A 15527-nucleotide genomic window follows, 5' to 3' on the forward strand; every position below is an offset into this window, starting at 1 on the left:
TCTATTGTTACTGTTTTCAAACAAGAAAACCAAGACTCTTAGAAGCATATGTCATTGTTCCAGAATCACACAACGTGGATTGTGACACAACATACCAGATATCAATTCTATTTTATAACCCATGATACTCAACATGTAAAATTAAAATTTAATCATCCAATCAGCAAATATTTTCAGAGAACCAGGAAGCAACTATCATTTGCATTTCCATGAAGCCAGCTTGTCACTGGGCTCAGCATCTGGCACTAGGTTCTTTATTAAATATTTGCTGTCAGATAATCGCTACGTGCATGTGCTGTGTTGAAAACACGGGTGAAACAAAGTCCTTGTTCTAAAGGTAGACATATCATGTACAAATAACTTTATGAACATAAAAATAGTTAAATGACAGAGGAAAGGTATAAAATGATGGTGATGGCATTCAGAGGAGAGTTTGAGCAAGTCCTGGGAGATGGGTGGCATTTGTGATGAAAGAAATGAGGGCATCACATTTGACAGCACATTCTAGAGAGCACGTCTACAGACATAAAAGAAAGAAAGAAGGGGGGTTCTAAATAATTGCAAACGATTCAATTTAACACAAACTTAAGGTATATATTTGGAGAAGTAGAGTTGGCCTTCTATATACATAGATTATACATCTATGGATTCAATCAACCTTGGGTTGAAAATATTTGTAAAAATTATATGTGTATGGGTTGGGGATGTGGCTCAAGCGGTAGCGTGCTTGCCTGGCATGCGTGCGGCCCGGGTTCAATCCTCAGCACCACAAACAAAGATGTTGTGTTTGCTGAAAACTAAAAAATAAATATTAAAAATTCTCTCTCTCCCTCTCTAAAAAAAAATTATATGTGTACTTAGCGTGTACAGACTTTTTCTTGTAATTATTTCCTAAAAAATATAATAACTACATAGAATTTGCTGTATAAATGGTAATATATGCAATTGTGTGTACAGGAGAATATGTATGGTTATATGCAAGCACTCCATCATTTTATATAAATACTTGAGTATCTGTGGATTTTGGTATCCACTAGGGTCCTAGAGCCAATCTGCCATGGATATAGAGGATAAATCATCTGTGACAATAGTTACAGAGGACATTTGAGATTGAATAAAATCAATGTGCTTTGGTGGACCCTGGAAAGTAAGAGAGTAAGAAATTTTGAGAAGATACTATGATTTCATTCATTTGTACTGTAGGTCAGGCACTCAGGTGTTGAGGACATAACAATGAAAAACAGAAACAAATACTCCTGATTGAAAGTACAGAACAAATTAAAACAGGGAGAGACAGGAGGCAGATAGACCACATGAGGATCCTAAAACAGCCTGTGCCATCACCCCACCCCACCCCACCCTACTTACACAACACACAAAAGGTCCTGAAAAGTAATGTAAAGGCACATGCTCAAATTCCTGGAAAGCAATCATCTCTCAGGTGAAACCCAGGTCATGCTAATAGATGTGCATCACAGTTTACAAACTCTAAGAGGATCACAGATACAAGTTGCAGGCATCATCACAATAAAAGGCATATCATGAAGATCTGTTCTTAGATGGGAAACATAATCTAAATTTAATACATGCTCCAGATGTGAAAGAAACACGTTTACTTAGTGGAAGAGCAGAATCAAAAGAAGGTTAAAGATGGGAGCTAACATTTATTGAACTCCTGCTGTTTTCTTGGTGCTTTCTAGAACTTAACATGCATTTAGAAGTCACTTAGTCTGAGGGGTTTTTCAAGATGGCAGAATAGAGGCGGTTGTGTTCCTGGCTACTGTGTGACGTGAAACCAAGAAAGTAGACAGGCAGCTTCTCCATAAGGTGGGTGAACGAAAACAAGAAGTGTGTGTGTGTGTGGGGACTTTACTGGAATTTAAAACTGGACGTTTAAAGCATACCAGAGCCACAGGAGGTTGGATATATTAAAAATAAGGAAAAAGTCCCCAGGAGCACAGCTGCTACTGCAGCCGGGCCAAAGGCACCAGCCAGAGTGGTCCCTCCATGAAAATAGTAGAGAGATAAGGGAATTAAAGGAACCTTAATTTGGGGTAGGCCAGAGGCCTGGGTATGGAGTGTTTAAAGACTAAGAATATTGCCTAACAAACCTGAAAGGCGTGTTGCATGACATCACTGTGCAGGGAATGCAGCTGCCATCTCTCCGGGCAGTGTGGGGAGGACAAAGGAAGGAACCATTTTGCAGCCACAGTGTGGGGCCAGCAGGTCAAGGAGCCAATTCCTGGCAAACCTGAGCTTGGCCCAAAATACTGGCCCAATAAACACACAATGCACAACAGAGTGTGCTTAAGTGACCAGGAGAAAATCAAACATGGACAGAGGTTTACACAGGGGACAACTGGTCACAGAAACCTGACTCTATCCCTCCCCCTCCAACACAGCTGCTTGTATGACCTGCTGCTGTCTTCCATGGATACAAGAGTAGAAGAAATGAAAGAGAATGAGTTTAGAATGTATGTTGTTAAACTGATCTGAAAAGTAAAGTATAAGGAATGAAATCAGAAAGAAAATACAGAAAGCTAAAGATCACTTCAATATAGAGGCAGAGATTCTGAAAAAAAATTAGAAAAAAAATCAAGTAGAAATCCTCTAACTGAATAAAACAATAAACCGAATTAAAAATTCAACAGAAAGCATCACCAACAGACTAAAATCATTTGGAAGACAGAACCTCAGGCACTGAAGATAAAATATATAATCTTGAAAATAGAGTTAACCATGGAGAGAAGATGTTAAGAAACCATGAACAGAACTTCCAAGAATTATGGGATAATGTAAAATGAACAAATTTAAGATTTATTGGGATAGATGAAGACATGGAAATACAAATCAAAGGAATGCACATTCTTTTCAATGAAATAATATCAGAAAATTTCCTAACTCTAAAGACTGAAATGGAAAATCAAATACAAGAGGCGAATAGGACCCCAAATGGACAAAATTACAACAGATCCACACCAAGTCACATTATAATGAAAATGCCTAGTATACAGAAAATCTTGAAGACATCAGCAAATTTCTAGAGATATATGACCTACCCAAACTGAATCAGGAGGACATACAATTTAAACAGATCAATTTCAAACAATGAAATAGAAGACACCATCAAAAGCTTACAAATTAAGAAAATCCAGTACTAGAAGAGAGATTCTCAAATTCTACTAGACCTTCAAAGAAGAATTAGCACTAATTCTTCTCAAATTATTCCATGATAAAAAAAGAGGGAACCCTTCCAAACTCATTCTAAGAAGTTAGTATCACCCTAATGTCAAAATGAAAGAAAGACACTTCAAGGAAAGAAAACTTCAAACTAATATCCCTGATGAACATAGATGCAAAAATTCTCAATAAAATTATGGCAAATTGCATACAAAAACATATTTAAAACTTCACCACAGTCAAGTGGTGTTCACCCCAGGGATGCAAGTTTTGTTCAACATAAAGAAATCAATAAACGTAATTCATCACATCAATAGACTTAAAGACAAGAATCATATGATCATCTCAATAGGTGCATAAAAATCATCTGATAAAATACGGCACCACTTCATGTTCAAAACAATAGAAAAACTAGGGATAGTATAAACATACCTCCACATATTAAAAGATGTATATGCTAAACCCAAGGCCAGTATCATTCTAAATGGAGAAAAATGGAAAATATTCCCTCCAAGAACTGGAATAAGACAAGGATGCCCTCTTTCATCACTTTTTTCAACATTGTCCTTGAAAATTTAGCCAGAGCAACTAGAGAGAAGAAAGAAATTAAAGGGATAGGAGTAGGAAAAGAAAGACTCAAACTATCACTATTTGCCAATGACAAGATTCTAAATTGAGAAGATTAAAAAAATCCACCAAAAAACTTCCAGAACTAATAAATGAGTTCAGCAAAGTAGCAGCATATAAAATTAACACTCATAAATCCAATGTGTTTCTATACATCAGTGATGAATCCACCAAAATAGAAAATAGGAAAACTACCCTATTCACAATAGTCTTAAAAAATGGGAAATAAATCTAATAAAAGAGGCAAAAGACCTCTACAATAAAAATTATAGAATACTAAAGAAAGAAATTGAAGAAGACCTTAGAAGATGGAAAGATCTCCCATGCTCTTGAATAGGCAGAATTAACAGTGTCAAAATGGTTATACTATGAAAAGCATTATACAGATTTAATGGAATTTCTATTAAAATTCCAATAACATTGATCATAGAAATAGAAAAAGCAATCATGAAATTCATTTGAAAAAATAAGAGACCCAGAATATTCAAAGCAATCCTTAGTAAGAAAAGTCAAGCAGGAGGCATCACAACACCAGACCTTAAATTATACTACAGAGATGCAGTAACACAAACGTCATGGAATTGTCACGGAAACAGATACATAGACCAATGGTAGAAAATAGAAGACACAGAGACAAACCCATATAAATACAGTTATCTCATATTAGACAAAGGCAACAAAAACAGGCATTAGCAAAAATATAGCCTCTTCATCAAATCATGTGGGGAAAACTGGAAATCTATAGGTAGCAAAATGAAATTAAACCCCTAGCTCTCACCCTACACAAAACTCAACCCAATGTGGATCAAAGACTTAGGCACTAAAACAGACACCCTGTGCCTAGTAGAGGAAAAAGTAGGCCCAAATCTTAACCGTGTGGGCTTAGGAACTGACTTCCTTAATAAGACTCCTGAAGTGCAAGAAATAAAATCAAGAATAAATTTTAAATGGGATGGAATAAAACTAAAAATCTTCTTCTTAGTAAAGGGAACAATCAATAATGTGAAGAGAGAGGTTATAGAATGGGAGAAAAATCTTTACCACATGCACTTCAGATAGAGCACTAATCTCCAGGCTATATAAAGAACTCAAAAAACTCAACACCAAAAAACAAATAACCCAACCAATAAATGGACTAAGGAACTGAACAGCTACTTCATAGAAGAAGAAACACAATCAACATATATGTGAAAAAATGTTCAGCATCTCTAGCAATTAGAGAAATGCAAATCAAAACACAGAAAGTCTATCTCACTCTAGTCGGAATAGCAATTATCAAGAATACAAGTAATAATAAATGTTGGTGAAGATGTGGGGGAAAAGTTTCACTCATACATTTCTGGTGGGACTGCAAACTGGTGCAACCACTATGAAAGCTGTATGAAGAGTCCTCACTCCTCAGTCTATACCCAAAGGTCTTACTACAGTGACACAGCTGCATCAATGTTTATAGCAGCTGAATTCACAATAGCCAAACTGTGGAACCAACCTAGGTGCCCCTCAACAGACAAATGGATAAAGAAATTGTGGTATATATACCCAATGGAATATTACTCAGCTTTAAAGAAGAATGAAATCATTCCATTTGCGGTGAGTGGATGGAATTGGAAAACATCATGCTATGTGAAATAAGCCAATTTCCCAAAGAACCAAAGGCTGCATGTTTTTTCTGCAATGCAGATGCTAATTAACAAAGGTAGGGGGCTAGTAAAGAAGGTACTTTGACATTTGACAGAGGGAAATGAAGGGAGGGGAGGGGCTATGGGAGTAGGAAGGATAGTAGAATAAATCAGACATTATTACCCTCTGTGCATATATGATTACGTGACCTGTGTAGCTCTACATCATGTACAACCAGAAGAATGAGAAGCTATTCGCCATTTATGTAGGATGTGTCAAAATGCATTATACTTTATGTATAACTAATTAGAACAAAAAATAAATAAAGTCACTTAGAACTCAAGAAGATCATGAGGAAGACAATATTATTATTTTATCTTATAGATACCAGGTCAGGCAGCTAATAAATGACAGAGATGGGAACTGAATGTAGGCAGTCTGATTCTCAAGGCTGTGCACCTAATCATCTGCCCAACTGTGGGAGGGCTATCCTAGGATCATGCCCATGTTTCTAAACAGCAATGCACATGAATAATGCTTCATATTGGAGTGTGGTGTTCTTGGGGTGGGGGCTGTGTGTATGTATACACACACATATGGCATGTTTGATGGACATAAAAAATTCTATACAGAATTTAACAAGAATTCCCACATCACAACAATTTCTCGTATTAAACTTGTATAATATTTATAAATACACAAAACTGTACAAATAGAGCAATGAATATATTCCTATCATTCTATATAAATATGCACAATGTCTGTGTTTGTATAATTACATATGCCACTAGTTGTCACTTCACACCTTCTCCCATACACAATCACACCCATGTAGATTCCTCTTCAAGAGATATTAGGATAATAAATGAGCCATGAAATTGTTTTCATGTATTCAATTTAAATACATCCAAAATTAATGGATATTTTTGTTCTTCTCAGAATACGTGTAGTACAGAACATACATATAAATGAATGTGTCTTTTTTATTCTATTGGAAGTATCAGAGAATAAATATCAGGTGAGTATGTAGTTAAACCATTGATGGTTTGAAATCAAGTGTGTATCCCAATGTGTGCATCTCTGTGCATTCTATTATTAGCCCAATATTTTTAAAGGAGCGTGATGAAGCAGAAAATTTAATATAGGATCAGTTGACATAAAAGCCATTCCTTGAATTCTTATGAATTTGCTTAAAAGATTTCAAACACAAGGACTGCCATGAATAGAATCCTACTTTTAGTAGGAAAATAAGCCTCCGTAAGGAACGGTTCTTCTTTCTTTAAATCTATCAGAGTGTTGAGTACTGATGGACCACATCATGGGATGCCCATACAATGGTACCCAGTAGTTACCCTGTTTTGTTCCTTTTTTTATTCTTTACTATTTCCTTTTGTCTTAAATGAATATTTTCTGGCATACTATTTTTAGTTCTTTAAATAATTTTTAAACTATACTTTTGAGCTACTTTTTTTTTTTTTACAAATTGCTCTAATGCTTATGTTTCGTAATTTATCAGAATCTATTTCATCTTATACTAATTCTAGTAAAATAAAGAGACTTTCTTTTTATCCTTCAGTGCTGGGGATTAAGTCTACTATCATTGAGATACATCCCCAACCTAAAATGTAGAAACTGTACTCCTACCTGGCTCTCTCCCCTTCCTCCTTTTTTGTGTTATTATTTATATTATACAAACCAAACAATGCATTGCTATAATGATTATACTGGAAAAACATGTCTTTTTAAGAAGCTAAGAGAAGGAAGGAGAGCTCTGCTTATTCTTTTTTAATTAAGCTTATTATTTACCATCTCTGACGCTCTTTATTTCTTCCTGTAGTTTCAAGTTACTGTCTGGTGTCATTTTCTTTTTCCAACATAACTTCATTCATTTGGGTTTTATTGTTCAATATATGACAATTCTGTACGTTATAGGCATAATAGAATTTTGTAGATATTGTTTTATGCATTTGCTTTTAAAATCACTTAAGAAAAAAGAAAAGAAATGTGTAATTATACTGTGTTTTAACATTACCCACACACTTACCTTTATTGGAGCTTTATTGGAGTTCTCTGGCTTTTTTTTTTTTTTTTGCATAAATTGAAATTAATGTCTGCTGTCACTTCCTTTTAACTTGAAGTTCTTTCAGTAATTCTTCTAAGGTAAAGATGCTAATAATGTGTACTCTGTTTTGGTTTGTTTGGGGATATCTTTATTTCATCATTTTTTGAAAGACAGCTTTGCGGGATATAGGTTTACTTAGCTGATAGTTATTTTTCTTTCAGCGTATTGAACAACATCCCACTGCCTTTGGCCTCCATTGTTCCCAAAGAGGTGTCAGCTGTTAATGGACTTGTGGTGCTCTTGCATATGATGGATAATTTTTTTTCTTTTGCTGCTTTCAAGATTTTATCTTTTACTTTCAACATTTTTATTATAATGTATCTGGATGTGGATCTCTTTGCATTGGACTTCTTGGATGTGAAGATTAGTGTTTTTCATCAAATTTGGGGAGTCTACAGACATAATTTGAACATTTCCTATTCCCCTTTCTCTCTGTCCTTTCCCCATGGTTCTCCCATTATACAGGCATTGGTACACTTAAAGGTAGTTCCACACTTCTCAGAAGCTCTATTTATTTTTATTAATTTTTTTCTTTCTACCATTCAGATTTCATAATCTCATTGATAAATCTTCAAATGTTCTTTCATTTGCCAATTCAAATCTACTGTTGAGCCCCTCTAGTGAATTTTTCATTACACACACACACTCAGTATATATATATATATATATATATATATATATATATATATATATATATATGTGTGTGTGTGTGTGTGTGTGTATATGTGTATATATACATATTACATATATACACATTACATATATACATATTACACAGGTATGAATATTACATATATATGTATATTACATATGTACATATGCATGTATATATATACATATACACATGTATATGTAATATACATATATATGTATGTATGTGGGTGTGTGTATACATATATATATACACACCAGGGATTGAACCCAAGGGTACTTAAACACTTATGCCCATCCCCAACACTTTTTTTTTTAATTTTTAAAAATTTTATTTAAAGACGTGGTCTTGCTGAGTTGCTTAGGGCCTAAGTTCCTGAGGTTGGCTTTGAACTCACAATCCTCCTAATCATTTATACTTCTTAAACCCATCTTCTATTTGAAGATAGGCAGACATACATTGTGAATAATTCCATCTTTTATTAATATTCTTTATTTGATGAGTCATTATTTCATTTCCTTTCATTCTTTAAGCATAGCTTCCCTTAGTTCTTTGAAAAACATTTATAATAGCTATATTAAAGTATTTGTCGGTTAAGCCCAATGTATAGGTCCTCTAAAAGATAGTTTATATTGTGCATATTTCTGTGTATGGGTCACACTTTCCTATTTCTTTGCACATCATATAATTTTTGATGAAAATTAGACTTTCTACCTAAGACATTATAACAATTATGGATATTGACTCTCACCACCACCAAGTCTATTTCTTGTTTGTTCATATGTTTATTTACTTAGTGATCTGACAGAGCTAATTCTAAGGCTTGTGTGAAGGTCCTATGTCCCTACTCAGATATTTCCCTGTTTCTCTTTTTTGTCCTACCTTCTTAGGTGCTGCCCCTGAATAAGTATGAACCACTTGCTGGCCAAATAATGTACTTCCGTCTCCTTAATCAGGTAGATTTTTACCTTTTATCAGTTGGATATGTGTGACCTGGAAGCTTCTTTCAGAGGATTAGTGATTTTCTCTCATGGTCAGCCAGAAACGAGTAGCTTGAAAATTATTTCCCTGTTACTCTGCATAGGTTCAGTCTTTAGTAAAAGAAGTCTTCCAGATCACCCGGGATGGGTATGATTTTATTTTTAAACCTGGATTCTGAGGAAAAGCCTAAGAGGGGCTTGTTGTTCAGTCAGCACTTGTTGAGAAGTCATGCTTAAGTCCCTTGAATCCAAAAGGCTTTTCTTCCCTAGCTGATAGATCTCTATGTGACTTGAGAGTGCATTCAAATATGTCCCTAGGTCCTGCTCTAATTACTCCTGAGTATGTGCACACTAGCAAATGGGCACGACTTTCTAGACCCATAGGGATGAATGTGATTACAGGAGGGCCCTTCCCTGGATTCTCTTTACTAAATCTTTGGATGATTTGGCATTTTCTCATTGCCTCTGGCTTCATAGAATTACTTGCTCGTTCAGAATTGCTTGCCACCAAGATATCTTTTGTTTTCAAGAAGCCTTTCCCGTAAATTTCTCTACACACTGTTCCTGAAAGTCTTTCCCCTGAGGCACAGTATGGAGCTCTCCCTTCTTACAGCCTCCTCTTCTGCTCATCTTCTTCCTCATCTTTGCAGAACTTCTGCTCAATTGCATCCCATCTGAGTGAACAAACAATGGCCCACTTCTGAGTGATGTTCCCCTTGTATTAGTAGGCACTGGGGGAAGATGATAGACTCTAATCTTCTCAGCTTGCCCTTCCTGGCACAGCACCTCTACCCTATGTGAAAGCTGGGACTGGAATAACTGGAACCCTAACACTGGCATTTCAGAATGTCTCAGTGAATGGGGGCGGGGTAGGACAAGTGAGCCCATGTATTTTTAGGGGTGTCTAGCCAAAATGCTGCTTCTGCAAAATAGAGCTGGGGGACTTGAGAGGCACCAGCAGCCTGCCCCTTCTGGCCTATAACTGTAGCCCTGAAACTGGCACACCAGACAGGGAGTTATTATCTTCTTGGCTATACTCACCTGGAATAAAGCTTCTATAAAAAAAGCAGAATTGGAGTAGATGTCAGGAGCAAGTTGTAGTTTAAATATCACAGCTCTGTTATTAATGAGACTTAGTAGATCTCTTCAATAAACACTCCTTTACTATTTGTCCAATTTTCCTAGATTTTAACTGGTGTGTGAGTGTGTGTGTGTGTGTGTGTTTATATGTGTGTGTGTGTTGAGATTAAAATTTTTTCACCAATTAAATAGTTGTTTCACAGAGAAGATGGTCTGCTGAGCTCCTTAACCAGTGATTCCAGAGTTACCTTATTCCAAAAGTCTTTCTGGAATACATATCTCTTTCCTTAAAATCTTTCTTAGCTCTAAGTGATGATGATCTGCGTTTGTCCTAGTACGCTGATTTCTCTTTCCATAAGTGTATAACAATACTACTTCATCATTGTGACACTTGAAAACATATTTAACACTAACATTTTTCTCATTTTATGATGGTTTGTCTATTGCCTGATTGTTCTCCAGCCTCAAAGACCCATGGCTTCAACAGGGGAAAATCTTCCATCCCATTGGCAGTCAGAGGTTCGTTCCCCCAAGTGGATTTTGGCACAGGAATGTTGAACCATGTGATGAATTCAGTATGGAAAGGGTTTTTGGTGGAATTCTTGTTTTATATAAGAAATAATCCAGGGACAAAGAAAATGACAGTATCAATGTAGTGTGCGTTTCTTTAATCTATACGTTGCTTGAGCTCCCTGGGAAATGGCATCCCCTCTTCCCAGAGTATTTCAAACTTGTCTCCAAGAACCATGATCCTAAGTCTTTTATTTTCCTCTCATCTTTTTAAAGAAAATTTAAATTAAGGTTATTGTTTTTTAAATAGTATAGTCACTGCTTTAAAGAATCTAAGAGATATAGACATATCTAAAGAAAAAGAAACTTAAACTTTCCAAATCATACCCTCAAGGAATAACCATCACTCACAGTAAAGAAACCTATTTCCAAATATTCTTTTCTGAGCATACATACAAACAGCAGGGTAAATAAATACAAGCTCTTTGGTAAGAAAATTCTATATGTGCTTTTTAAAATTTCACTTTAATTTTATATGAGGTTAACAAATTTTTTTAAAAATCAGAATTTCAATTTAATAAATTATATTACTTTCCAAGAAAACTCATTAAAATTTACAAAAGATACTAATAAAAAATGTTAAGTGTGAAATGATTTATGCCATTATTCAAACTCTATGCTCCTAATTTAAAATAATGAAAAATGAGTACATTATCACATTTTCTCCTTCACCTCTGAATTTGGATGGTGTTCTCTCTATTACATGTTGTGTAAGAAAGAATTAACTCAACAAATTTGGGTTATTCAAACTGCATGCTTTCTCAAGAAGGGTCTATTTTGATACTTGATCCTTCACCAGCTCCTAGGATTATAGTTCATAGAGTTTTCTGACTAATGCCTGCTGGGGTGTCTAGGGCTTTGACTTACACTGTACCTCTGGATCTAGACAGTTGATAACTGACAATGTAATTTATGGTAAACACCTGCTTGCCCTGTGGGATCTGGAGCATCAGTAACTGAAGTCAGTCATGCAAGCGTTATATGCATATGTACTGACCTTCACCAAGAACTCAGGTCTCCAAAGCTGCTTCTCTGGCTGGCAACAGTTTGCATAATATCATATAACATTGCTGAAGAAATTAGGCATATCCTTCATGTCTCAACTGGAGGTGACTCTTGGAAGATTACACCTAGCATTTTTTAGCCTTTGCCCCATGTGCTTTTTCCCTTTGCTGATTAATCTACTTAACTTTTGCTATAACAAACCCTAATCATAAATACATCAGCTAATGGGCCCCATGAGTCCTAGAGAAAGATTCAGGTTGAAGGTGATTTGGAGAACATCTATCATCAGGTAGACTTTGTTTTATATTATTAATGTATAAAATTTTAATTTTTTTTGTTGTAAATTTAAATCTTATAACTGTTCTCACCAAGTTTTTGTTTTTAAATCACAGTCTCTCCATTTCTAAATAAGTTTGTTTTGTTCCTTAAATGTTTGGACTTTACAGTAACACCTTTTTAAAATGGCACTACTAGTGTTACCTTGCCCAAGTTAATGCATGTTTGTGTTTGTCTGCTTTTGCTGTTTATATTTGGGTTACATTATGATGGCACATAATTCCTGACACATTTTATTTTATGCAGAATTTATAGACATTGTTTTGTTGTACTTGAGATTACATAGTACCTGCATTCTACCTCATCAATGATGAGTGATGTAAATTTTATCCATGCACCTAAAGAATAGGAGTTTAATCCACAGACATAATCAATATATAACTCAGGGTGGACATACTATGAAATGTTCTTAGAATAAAGTATTCTTAGAACTTAGCATGCTATGTTGAACTTCCCAGTCAGTTCTTTATATTAACAAAAAATTCCAGTTTGATAACTTTGGACAATTTCTCTTTTAAAGTATTCAGTTTTGCTATTTCTGGGATGTAATGATCTTGTTTGTTTTTCTGTTTAAGTCAGATTTTTCACAGTTGTGACCAAAAGACCTCACAAGAACAATTTTAAGGAGGAAAAGTTTTTATTTGAGGGCTCACAGTTTCAGAGGTCTCAGTCCATAGATGGCCAACTCCATTCCTTGAGGCCCAAGATAAAGCAGAACATGGTGGAATAGTGTGGAGGAGGAAAGTGGCTCAAGAAATCACAGTAGGAAGCAGAGAGAGAGAGACTCTACTCTCCAAAAGCACATCCCCAATGACTCACCTCCTCTAGCCACACTAGACCTGCTTTCAGTTACTACTCACTTAATTCCTGTCAGGGTATTAATGCACTGATTGGGTCAAGGCTCTCTTTACCCAATCATTTCACCTCTAAACCTTCTTGCATCATCTCATGCATGAGCTTTTAGAGGATACATCATATCTAAAACATAACACCTCCATATCGCTTAATTTTTCTATGATGAATCTAATCTCTTTGATTATTTTTCATGTTTTTAAAATTTTTATTATTTTTTTAAATGTTGATTTGTTACCTATGACAACAGAATGCATTACAATTTATATCAGCATTCACTGTGATGAATGCATTTTCCCCCTAGACATATTTCAATTTTTCGTCATATTTTCCCCACCCCCTATTGAAAATTATTTCAACAATTATTGCAATTATTTTACTTATATGGTAGTATTGTTTTGGCTATCATTTTCCCCTTTAGTCTATAATTTCCTTTTCCTTTCCATTGCCTAATTATTTTTATTTGAATTTTTGTAGCATTAATTCAATTTTCTGAAGTTATCCTATAGTACAAATGCAACATATGATAGAGCTCAGAGGAAATTTTTCTGCTCCTTTTTTTTCCTATATCAAATCTTTTACATTTATAAGCTAGTTCCCTTTTTAAATTTTTATCTTATTCTTTGTGCTTACATGGTCATGTTACTGCCTTTTCTCTTGCTCAGACTCAGGTGGTTCTGTTCTGTCTCCAACAGATACAACTTCCATGAGTTGTTGTCTCCCTCTGTATCTTAGTGGTTTAGTCCTGGGTTTCATGTACTTTTCATCTCTAGTGTGAAAGATGGGAAAATGTGGGAAGGACAGAAAGGGGAGAGATAAAGAGCCCATTCAAGGCTGCATCTAACCTTCACTCGGCTACCCAGATCGTATGTTTCTGAAACTTTGTTAAGTGTCCATCACCAGAGGTCACCCCACCCAGTTAAAGAGTGCAACCCAAGGAAATGGAGTGGGTACATTAGGATTTCTGATCCACAGAGTCCTTGTATCTTCTCTTTCGACTTCCAGTCTCATTGTCTGTTTCTGTTACATATATTTCCCTTGCACAGTCATTTCTACTATCCTTCAGTCAAAGATAGAAAAGACATCTAGTGAATGTGCTTTTTTTTCATATGAAAAGTTTCAGAGATATTTGGCATTTTTATCAACTGGACAAACTTCCCCAACAATCAACCCCATCATGCCTGGTCATTTTTCTTGGTTTGGCTTCAGAGTCATTGGGTTTGCTCCCACTTCTTGACATTTATAACAGTGGATTGTGCCCCTTTGCTTACTTGGGGTTAATGATTACTTGGTTTCTATGCTCTTTTTTTAATTTAACATGAAAAAGGATATTTCTGACTAGCGATTGTTCCCACACTCTCTTCCCACATCTTTCTTTAATCAAAGTAGTACATCTGGATACCAAAGAAAAAGAAGACAATCAAAACTTAGAGTTCTAAGCTGTTTAGTTATACTAAAAGCATACATTGTCCTAGGTGTGTTGAGGTTCTGGTCAAGATGGAAAGTGAACTTCACAGGGCAGATGGGAACTGATGGCATAGAGGTTCTTCTTGCTCCACATACTAGAAGGTGAGACCACCTATATCTCCTTCAGTCTTCAAGGACAAAGCCAGATTGAAAGGCAGTAATGGAAAGAGGAAAAACAAAATTATTAGACCACACAATCAGTGTGTTATTAACAAAGAAAGGCAGGAGGCCTATTCGCATTGGTACTCTACTATGAGCAATTAGTTCTGGGCTTTTATGAAGTGGACTTCCCTGTCTTTATTTTGCTCATAACTCACCAAGCAGATGTCTTTCCTAGAACCAAACTCTTACCAGTCCTTTAGCCATCTTCTATGGAGAGAAGGCACACTCATGGTCCCCTTGTGAACAAGATACCACTGCCTAACCACTCTCCTCATCCTTTTCTCTTTTAGTATCTTCAAGACAACCTTATGCTTACTCATGCAGCTACTGGCTTCTCACACATCTTAAGAGTGTTTTATTCTGAAAAAGCTTCCAAAATACACAGATTGCTTCCTCTCCACGCAAACTGGGCTGATCTTGAACATTGTGAGAATCTATGCAGGGATGCCTGCCAGGTTCTAAATCTGTACTTTGCAGCAGCAGGAGAAACATAAATCTCCAGCTCTGAACAGACCCAACAGTGGCCAACAGTTGCAGGGAATCAACACAAGAATTGTGGGACATTGCCCTTCTTCTTATGGACCAGGTTGAGAGCTAACTGTTCACATTCTGTCATGATGTCACATAATACTGTCAAGACATCCAGTTATACTGGTTTCTCCTTCTAAAGACTAGAGAACTCTACAGAGTTGACAAAAATGTTGATTGACATCTTTTACTTTAAGAAAAGTAGGTATGTACTTTTCCATACTTTTTAATATTCAAATGAGAAACAAAAGGAACATGGGAGAAATAGTCCTAGTTTATAAGTGTGTGTATGTTTCAGAGAATGTTCATTTGACCAAAGAATTCATGCAGCTTTTTCTTAAATAGA

The 15527-nt window shown here is 35.7% G+C and overlaps 1 protein-coding gene across 4 annotated transcripts in view; it reads right to left on the minus strand.

Annotated features, from left to right (window-relative positions):
* Nrxn3 (neurexin 3) overlaps positions 1–15527 on the minus strand; it is a 1482316-nt gene that overhangs the window by 950186 nt on the left and 516603 nt on the right. The window lies entirely within an intron of this gene.

Source organism: Marmota flaviventris, chromosome 2 (assembly GCF_047511675.1).
Source record: "Marmota flaviventris isolate mMarFla1 chromosome 2, mMarFla1.hap1, whole genome shotgun sequence".
NCBI classification, from domain to species: domain Eukaryota; kingdom Metazoa; phylum Chordata; class Mammalia; order Rodentia; family Sciuridae; genus Marmota; species Marmota flaviventris.